This window comes from Parasteatoda tepidariorum, chromosome 1, assembly GCF_043381705.1.
Source record: "Parasteatoda tepidariorum isolate YZ-2023 chromosome 1, CAS_Ptep_4.0, whole genome shotgun sequence".
Classification (NCBI taxonomy): Eukaryota; Metazoa; Arthropoda; class Arachnida; order Araneae; family Theridiidae; genus Parasteatoda; species Parasteatoda tepidariorum.
The window spans coordinates 87765543-87774297 of record NC_092204.1 but is presented as its reverse complement, the minus strand read 5'-3'; the positions used below and the strand labels follow the sequence as shown (position 1 = coordinate 87774297).

The window sequence follows — 8755 nt, the reverse complement described above, 5'->3', positions numbered from 1 at the left end:
ATGTTTGAATCCCAGCTGTGTGGCTGGTTGATACGAATTCCACTCCTGACTCGCACTGCCCGCAAAATATCCTCAGTGGTAGATGAATCATGAATTAGAATCCCCTTGCCATCAGGCGAGCCATAGGTAGATTTCGTGGTTTTCCCTTCCATATAATGCAAATGCGGATTAGTTTCTTCAAGTCAGCATGATTGATCCAGGAGTTCCTATATCTTCTGGTTTATGTCAAAAATTAAAATGCTATAGAATAAAACATAATATTTTTTCTCAGAATAAAGATATCACTTTTTTCCCAACAGATTTCAATTCTTAATATTTAGATTAGATAAAAAATGTGGTCTCACTAGTCAGGAGAACGCTCAAAATTAAATTCTTTTAATGTTAAGTTTCTTTTCTCTGTATTTCGCTATAACTTCAGAAAAATTTACATTTATCATAGCAATTTTACATAAAATAATAAAAATTCATTTTTCAAAAAAACATGTAAAATATAAATTTTAAATATTTTTTTTTATTTTTTCATTTAATAATTACCAAAAAAATTTTTGAAAGTAAGGAAAAAAATTTATATGCTTTTCTAAATAGCAAAATTCAAATTCTGAAAGAAATCGACATAACAAATTCCGAGTATTGTAATTTCAAGAAAGACACATTTTAAATTTTTATTTTTCAAGAAATGACAGACCGATTCAGCTTAAAATTAATATTTAGAAATCTGAAACTCATTGATTCTTTTAATTATAAGAATATAAATAAAATAATATTTCAGGATAAGAATATACGTTTTTTATGATAAAAATATAAAAAAAATTCAAGGCATGATCACAAATCTTTTTGTGTCATCCTTTAAAAAAATTTATTTTTAAATATTAATGTACTATACTTTATACTATACTTTTTACCTAGCTATAATAGTCACGATGACACAGTGGCTAACCGATATAAAGAACTCGGGTTCATTTCCCGTAGCGGCTTGTAGCCAACCCTGCTTTGGATAGATGAGAACAAACCTATCTGAGAAGTAAAAGTATTGTTAACAGAATTGTGAAGCCTTAATCTACATAGTCTTTCTTGCCTACAACAAGCTGTTGCAGGAATGCTTTTTCATTTGCTAGTATAACTTAAAAGAATTATGATTTAATGTTATAATATTTTGGTTTATTATGAATACAGAAATTCATACTTTTGTTAATTTTCAGCAATTTTTTGCTGTTATTAGTTAAAAAGAATGAAAGATTTCCTGTTTTTTTCATCTTATTATTATTTACATATTTTTCATATTTTTCGTCGAATATCTTAAAGGCTATTCTCATAAAATAACTCATATGTACCAAATTTTATGTAATTTTGCTTAGTAGGTTTTGAGATAAATAGTTTAAAATCGGAAAAAAATATTAAACAATGATCGTGAAAAAAGTGTCTATGTAATTGGTCCACGAAAAGTTCAGTGTGGGTAAAAAAGAAAACCAAGTTTCATCTCACGTTCTAAATGGGAAAATAGGCATAATTTGTTTTCACCAATAGAAATAATATTATTTATTAAAATAAAAAATTATTTTAATCCATAGAATTTTTTCCGTTTAAAATATACTTATTATATGATCATATTAAACTGTTTCGACCATAATATGAATATAATTTAAGTCAAAATGTAAACAATGAAAGTAAGATATGTAATTCATTATAAATTTGCCTTATACTATCTTTTAAAAAGTCCAGGAATTAATAAAAAAAAACGATATTGGCGTTTTCAACATTCAACTTTAGCGCCATCATTTGGCGCACGAAATCTGCCGCCAGATAGCTCACCAACACGGCTATCGACCAAAAATTTTAGCTTTCGAATCCATACAGTTACAAGTTGACTGGAAACGCTACGAAGAGGCACATCTCTGCGATTCAGAAATTAAATTTGTTTGTGCCGCTCTCCACTTTCTGCTTTCAAAAAACGAGAAAAAAATGTTAAAATTATGTCTTTTTATGGAATATTGAAAATACCAAAATTTGTGTAGATTATTGCTGTAGATCACTCTTCGCTGATTTAATTTTACACGTAAGTTTTTATTTTTAATTGTTTATAAAATTATTTTATTGACAATGAATAATCTTATGTATGCAAGAAATTTGAAGAAAGATTACTTAAATGATTTATTCTTTTGGAGTAAGCTGTTGTCTTTAAAAATAATTAGTTTATAGATGTTTGCGTACATAATATATATTTTGTTAGAATGCGTGAAAAATATATCGTAACAAAACATCATCAAACCTGTTTTAGAGGCGTTGTTTTAAACAATCGTTCACAAAATGAGGTATTAAAATTTTAAAATTGAACCCTATTTTTAAAAGTTCAAATTTATCTTCAGTTTTCATTTATTTTCCAAACTTTTTTTTTCAAACTGCAAACAATTAAATATAACAACAAATATTTGTTTTTTTCGCGTACTTCTTTTCAGTTAATAAAAGCACGTTACAATATATTGCTTTCTTTGTGCATTATTTTTTTTCCCATGATCTTTATATCTTTGTACAATTTTCTTTCACAATACATTGCTTTTAGTTTATATACTTTTAATTCGTATTGCTTATTGATTTTTTGTTTTTCTATGAAATAAAAGTAAAAGATACGAAAAAATGAATTATAAAAAAAATATTTTTTATTAAGTTTATTGCTCACGTTTATATCGTTTTTTAACAAACTGAAATATTTTCGTAATATCCGTTATATTATAATACATGCTTGCAATTTATCGAGATCTTTTTTAGCTATTTAACTTAAATCATGAACAGTGTGTAAAATTGTTTATAAAAATTACGTGCAATGCAATAGTTTTATAATGTATCACAATAATACATATCAGAAAGAGAACAATTTCAAAAATAAGTATAATCGATGAAATTTAAAAAAAAATAAGCATTCAGCCATAAGCAAAGAAAATTTATTAACATTCATCAGAACTTTAAATCGACTTCATGAAATATTCAATCACGGGGATTAGCCCTCTTACTTTCAAATTCATAAATTATTTATAAGTTACATATTTATTTAATTAAAAATTTTAACTTCAAGGTACAATTTAGCTCACTTAAGGTGCGATTTATTTTTAAAAATCACTTGCTTTTTGAAGCTATATTTTTTTTTCGCCTGGTAATAAAAGCAAGTTGAGTTTTTTTCGATAGTACAAAAAATAAATATTGTTTATTATTTCATTTGCATTTCTGCATAGGTTCTAAATTTGAAAAAGTAGTAAAACAAAAATTATATTTTGAAATTAAATTAGCATCATGAGATAAAACCACTAACGCAAAAATATTTGTGATTGGTGTGGTGTAGAATGTTGATAATATTATATTTAAAAAGGATTATTTTAAATAAAAAATACTTTTGCATCAATTAATTTAAAGAAGAAAGTAAAAATATTTTTTTTTGTTGCTGTAAACTATAAAAAAGAGGAAAGAAAATTTTATTAAAAAATTTTAGTATTTTAATTTAAAGGTGCTTTAATAGCAAATTAAAAATTGCTTTTTCACTAAGCTTTTCACATCACAGTACTTATATATTTTAAAAATAATATGAATTTCATAAGAATTTTTATTAAGAATTCATAGCGTGTTAGAAAGTATTTTGGACAAACTAAAGCAACAATACAGAATTATACAGTATGCATGAACCACACTTTTCATTAAGTTTCCCTCCATCATTATTTCAACATTCTATTGGATAGAAATTCTTTTCATGTGATTGTAAATTGTTGGATTTTTTTTTATACAACGAAACATTTTCCCTTTTTATTTTGACATTCTAATTTTGAATTTTTATTAACCGCAAACGAATTTAATTATTTTACAAAATGTTCATGGTTTACGCCTTTCACTCAAACTGGTTAAATTAAGTATTTGTTAAATGTAAACGCTAGAATTTTGAATATTTTGAAAATGTCAAAATTATGTGTTCATATCTTCACACCCAAAATATGATCAAAACTACCAGAAAATGGTAAAAATTACCGTGTTTCTGGCTCTATGGAGACACCAAAAAGCTCTGTCATTTTTACCGAAACGCTTTGCCTATAGTTTTGGTAAAATTAACAAAAAAATATGCTTTTGTGATAAGAGATAACATTTTAGATATGAATTTAAATTTGGTAATTTTTATCATAATACCTTAGAGTACGGCATAAAAAAACCTTTATTCAGTAAAATTTACTTTTCTGTTTTGGTTTTTTTTTACCAAAAGTGAGTAATATAATTTTGAAAACTAAAACTTTGAATAAACCGTTGCAATATGAACTGAAAAAGTACAAATCAATGGCTTAAATACCACATATTTTGGTTTTGATTACCAGAAAGAAATATGCTATCTTTTTTTATCAAGAATGTCATATCCATAAAGTGCGATAATTTTACCAGATTTTTTTTTCGCCTTGCATATAAGTCTTGGAATTATCTGATAGCAAGCAATTTTTTCAATTTGTTTTTTAGGAGTGTTTTTGCTGATAAATGCTCTGATTTCCATGTAGAAAATGAAATCGCACTGTGCTGTTTCATAGTAAAAAAGCGTTCTAGAAATTTATCAAGCATTTATCAGGGTATGCACGTACCTGGATACAGTTTTATGTGGAACGCCACCTTTACAAAAAATGTGACTGATCATTATATTACCAAAGGAAATGAAATATTGAAATGTCGATTACGTTTAATGATACGCAGCAATCTATGACATTTATAATTACTAAATTGAGCTCGATGGTTAATATAAACCCGAATGTGACCTTTCTCTATATTGTGGCCTTCATATTTAACTTGTGACATTTCTTAATATTGACATATTTCGCTATTTTCATACTTAATTCAGAAAGCATTAGCTAAAGTAAGAACTTACTTGATAAAAATAGCAAATTCGCTGTATCATGACGTTATTTGGTAATATAGTATTTATTCAAAGATAGATAGATCACATCTTGAGGATATCACAAAAGTCAATTGCAAATGAGTATCATCAATAATTTTTCATTTAATAATCAGATTTTCGAGTATTAGGACTCAATCTTAATGAAAACCAAGCCTCAAATATTTTAATTTATTTGTGCAAACGATATTTAATTTAAGGCATCGAATTTTTGACTCCGTCATCATGCCGCAATTTCTAAAATATGATCCCGATAGTTAAGTCAGAAAGGCGGTTAAAAGTTTGGTATCCTTTTGTGATAAATTTACTTTCTGCGTACTTCACCAGATCTAATTAACCAATTGAGCAAACATAAAAACATTTCTGCCCTTAAATTTTAAAACTTGTTTATCCAAAGACAATTATGAGTAAAGATATTCTTTTATGATTATTTATTATCTCTTACCACTCCGAATACTTATGGTTCAAAAGATCTCAAATTGTGTTGATTTAAATTTTAAAACTCTAAGTTTGAAGAGAATAGATCCAATAGTCCTTGAGAAATAAAAGCTTTTTTTTTAAAAAAAACAACAACTTTTTTTAGAGGTTGAAATAAGTAAAAGTGAAAATTAACATTAATAGGCTCGTAATTAAAATCGTTCTTCTGTTAGTGGAACTATATTTTCTGAATAGCATCTCACCCCAGAGTTTGAAACATATCCTCAAGAAATAAAAATTTTCTTAAGTTAAGAAATAAAAGCTTTAGTCTGAAGAAGTACGTTTAATAGAGATGCCAACTGCTCCGGATCCCACAAAAAAACAGTAAAAAGGCTACAAACCTTAAAGACTACAACAGTAAAAAGGTTCTGCCACCTTTTTGAAGGCTCAACACGGTTCAACTGTTGCAAAGTGGTGCATCACATCACAGATTTAAAGGTTGCAGTGAGTGAAAACTCTATAAATCGAATTTATTAAACCAATAATCATACACTGAAAGACTATCACTCGAAAATATTTATCCACTTTCAGGAGCAAGTTGGCATCTCTGGTTTAAGTGTCGAATATTGTTTGCATGAATTAATTTGCATCTTCTAGGTTAGGTTCTCAAACCATTAAGATTGAGTCTTAATAAATTAAAATACGATCATTAAATGTATTCGCTTTTTCCCTGTTCACTGGCAACCTGCTTCATTTGTTGTAAATAATTTTAATATTTTTATAAGTTTAATTTTGTAATTTTCTGGGATATACCTTCAATTATTTTGGTTGACCTGATTATCGTAAGAGCAAAGCTTATTCTCTTTAGCCTTTCGTCGTTCATAAAAAAAGTATATTCTTCTCCTATTCCTTATCTAATCATTCATTATCTGAAGTAATCCGGTTGTTCCTCTTCAGTTATTTCTGTTAACATATGTCTCATGCGTAATGGAACAAAAATATCATCGGTATCTTTTTACATATCGTCTATAGTTTTCCTTCTTTTGGATTATTAAATTATCATTTTTCCCGATATCTTTGTCTTAACAATGGCGCCAAGGGAAATAGTTCTCTATGGTCTCACAAGTAATTGAGTTTCAGTCAGTTACAATTTCCGGTAATAATCTTTTTTTTTGTGGCTCCATTTTATTTTATTTTAAATCATATATAATTTTAAAAAAAAGCTTTATCAAATTATATTATTCTCAACTGCGCAGAAGTTTTATTTAACAATGAAATGCGTTTAGAAAATTATGAAAATTTTATGAGCCAGTTTTTATTTATCATTTCAGCATATTTTATAAATTCCATCTCTGTGCTTAGGAATAGACTAATTTATAAATTCTATGTTTGTAACCACAAATAAACTTGAGGAGATCAAATGAAGATCATATCAATGATAAGATCAAATAATGATCAAATGAAGAAAACCAAACAACAACAAGATTAAAGCACTCCAGTGTCTAAACATCAAAAATGACATTCGACGTCATTTTTAACGTTTAGACACTGAGAAAGGTTCTTGTTCATAGAACTGAAACTATAGTATGACATTTATGCACTTTCATTTGTGCTTTATTCACATTGTTTTTTCTTTAGCCTGCAATGCACTAAGTATACCTTATTTTATTTGAAAAAGCGCAATGAGCAAGATAAAATAACTCTCTGTTGTTGGTCTCTCTCCTTGATCCCACACCAACCTTTACTGCCATCCACGTTTATGTAAACGCTGACCCTTGTTTTTTCTACTTAAGTTATAAGTAGAAAACCAAACAAATTATTACTGTTTCAATTTCCAGAAATAGTCCTTTTGGTACATTTTATTTTATTTCAAATGGCACAAATGTTGACAAAAGGCATTATCAATTTATATTTGCAATTATTAAAACAATATTGAAGTTTTACGAGAAATTAAAACTTTCATAATTACGTGGAACAAATAATTAAACCCCCATTGATAGTGGGATAATCTATACTTGATATGAAAATAAATATGTTTATAAGAAAAATACAATTACTCCATATTACAAAATTAGCAAGAAATTTTATATTTTGAAATGTATACAAGAAAATTATACTAATGCATTCAAAATATAAAAAAAAAATATTGATGCAGTTAAAATATATATAAAGAAAAGGTTGATAATATACTTGTGTTTAATAATGAATAATGCCTTTTCTGACAAACAGAGGCTCGAAAAGAAAACAAACGGGATTTATTCATAAAACTCTTTTATCAGTCAAAAGATTTTAAAAAAACGAAAAAGATGATGCATGTAAGTTTTTATTCATAAGAGCTAAGATTTTTGTTCAATGGTGGAATTGTAAAAAATATCTTCTTTACGAAAACTTAATGTTACATAGTTGATAAGATGGGTTATACATTGTATGTTTTCTATGCAAAGAAGTACAGTCAGTACAACGCGTAGGTTCAACGAGTATTAAATTATTTAGCTGATCTTGGGCTGATTACTCCACTCAAGGATTATTCCGAAGTAGGAGTTGGTTGACGGGATGAAACTCGACGGCTAAGCATGTCCCACACAACCTCTATCGGATTTAAGTCAGGTGAGAATGCTGGCCATATTGACGCGCGATAAATTTAGCTTGTCATGGTTCTGAAAGTAAATTGCAGACTTGTTTTGATGCCCAGTATAACTCCACTCTAAATGAGCTTTCCCAAGACAGGGGTCTGTTTAGGAGAAATTTGGGTCCGTTAACGAACCCTTCACAAAATATATTTTCATAAAAACGGACCCTTCACAAAATAATTTATCTTTTAATCGGACCCTTCACAAATATGTTTATCTTCATTATTGCTTTGTTAATCGAATAAACCCTTCCCGGAGAAGGGGGTAGAAAGGCGGTTCGAGACAAACTAAGTTTTCCAAGTTTCCCTAAGATTAAATTCCAAATGTAGTATTCTAAGAAAATATTTCTACTTTTACAAACATCGTGTGCACATTCTTATTATTATTAAATCATTATTTTCTTTGTAAATAAATAATTGATCAATTTATATTTATTCATAAAATTAATTAATAGAATATTATGTAAATGAAAATTAATTTCTGGCAATTTTTAAATAAAATATTATAAAATTAAGAATTGTTTAAGTTTACTTAATACGTAACACATTAAAAGTGATACATTACTAAGTTGTGTTACTTAAAATATGTCAATTGAAATAATTAAAAATGTGAGTGATTTTTTTTCTCCATTATTCGTCCGAAATGAATATACTGTGTTGAGCAGTATAGGCTAAATACCAAACAACAGGACCCTATTTGCACGAATTCTCAAAAGCAGGACCCATGTTGAAAGAATGTGACTTAACGCTTATTTTATATTCACAAATTATGAATAGTGTTTTCACAATTTTACAAAAGCAGG

General features: G+C 27.5%; 1 protein-coding gene across 1 annotated transcript in view; it reads left to right on the top strand.

Annotated features, from left to right (window-relative positions):
• The first annotated feature begins 1807 nt into the window (after positions 1 to 1807).
• Positions 1808 to 8755, top strand: part of LOC107444936 (probable G-protein coupled receptor No18) — a 256570-nt gene continuing 249622 nt past the window's right edge. The window contains exon 1 of the mRNA XM_016059213.3: positions 1808 to 2053. The gene's annotated coding sequence lies outside the window, so the exon portion shown is untranslated. The remainder of the gene's footprint in view (positions 2054 to 8755) is intronic.